Source organism: Penaeus japonicus, unplaced genomic scaffold (genome assembly GCF_977035675.1).
Source record: "Penaeus japonicus unplaced genomic scaffold, GWHDUDI00000001_assembly GWHDUDI00000014, whole genome shotgun sequence".
NCBI lineage: Eukaryota > Metazoa > Arthropoda > Malacostraca > Decapoda > Penaeidae > Penaeus > Penaeus japonicus.
This window is the reverse complement of record NW_028234416.1, coordinates 15,450,306-15,451,875: the sequence shown is the minus strand read 5'-3', so window position 1 is coordinate 15,451,875 and position 1,570 is coordinate 15,450,306. Positions and strand designations below refer to the sequence as shown.

The following is a 1,570-nucleotide window of genomic DNA, read 5'->3' as shown; positions in this document are numbered from 1 at the left end:
GAAAAATACCAATAAAAAAGGGTGTTAGGCAGGGCGACACCATCTCACCGAAGCTGTTTACAGCTTGCTTGGAGGAAGTATTCAAGAAGTTAGATTGGAAGGAGAGAGGGATTAAAATAGGGAAGGAGCACTTAAGCAATCTAAGATTTACATTGTTCTTTTCGGCAAATCAGCAGATGAATTACAACAAATAATAAGCGATTTAAATAGGGAAAGTCTGAATATTGGTCTTAAAATAAACATGAAAAAGACTAAAGTCATGTTCAACAGTCGAACCCCAGTTAAGCAAATACAAATACAGGGTGAGGTACTAGACGCAGAGAACGAGTATGTATACCTAGGGCAACTCATACAGTCGAGTACATCCTGCGAAGCCGAGATAAAACGGCGAATCAGGCTAGGGTGGAGTGCCTTCGGTACACATAGTAATATATTACGAGGTCGTCTGCCACTATGTCTAAAGAGAAAGATTTTTGACCAATGTGTCATCCCCGTCATGACATATGGATCAGAGACATGGGGCCGTTTTTTTAAACTTCGTACCGGCCCGAACGAATACCTTACCAACCCGAATATGAAAAATCGGATTAGTTAAACGGAATTTGTTTGGGCTCGCCCGAAGATATTATAGCCACCCTAACGAAAAAAAATGCGATCGGCTAACCCTCCCCAGAGCCGTCCCGAATCGAAATTATTACAACAAAAAACAAAAAGCTTCTTCTCTAATAAAACTAAAACATTTATATGAACCGACTGTATTTTAATTCATACCATAGTAGGCTTTGCAAAGTGTCTCTTAATCATCAGATATTTTGTCGGAGACTTTTGTTGACACCATTGAATTTTGGAACACATCAACAGCGTTCCACGAATAATCAAAAACGAAACCTGTCTCCTGAGCTCTTATCTACGACTTCGTGCGTCAAAAGTCAACTTCAATGCTGAACAAACGACACCAATAACATTTTTAAGAAGGTAAGAAGCAACTAAGAAGTGGTTGACGTGCATTAATAGACATATTTAGGCCAGTGAGGTGAAGGTACTGTCAGCCTGTACCGTGTCCAGTATCGCGGTTTTCTTGCTTCATCAGCTGTTATCACTCCCACTTAAAAATAGTTATTAGAAAAACGGAAATCAGTCATTAAACTGTATTTCATCATGGTATTGTCATCCTTTAATATACTTAGTTTGTGTAGAATCATTAAACTCCTATACTTGATGTCACATTTAATAGAAAATCATAATTTACATTTTTGCCAAGTAATAAATTGATATAGGATTTGAGTCAGTTTTTTAAATTATTATTTGACGTAATGAAAACTATGTGCAATGATTTATATATCTGAAGTTAATGCTATCAATTAATTGTTCAGAATATGACCTTATGAAGCAATTTTGTGGCCTCCATGCTTTATGTATATTTGGGAATTGTGTACTATTGTGTGAATCCTCTTTATTATAGGTAATAATGGTAATGTGGACCAAGTTGAGGAAGTGGAGGAGGTCTGTCTGCCACGTTTAGTGGTGAGAGATAGAAGGATCCAGTTGTCATGCAGTCAGAGGAGGAGTT

At 37.6% G+C, this 1,570-nt stretch overlaps 1 long non-coding RNA gene across 1 annotated transcript in view; it reads left to right on the top strand.

Moving 5' to 3' along the window:
- Positions 1-568: 568 nt before the first annotated feature.
- Positions 569-1,570, top strand: part of LOC122243410 (uncharacterized) — a 1,680-nt gene continuing 678 nt past the window's right edge. The window contains exons 1-2 of the long non-coding RNA XR_006222378.2: positions 569-975; positions 1,463-1,570. The exon at positions 1,463-1,570 is cut by the window's right edge and continues 89 nt beyond it. This is a non-coding gene — a long non-coding RNA (uncharacterized LOC122243410). The remainder of the gene's footprint in view (positions 976-1,462) is intronic.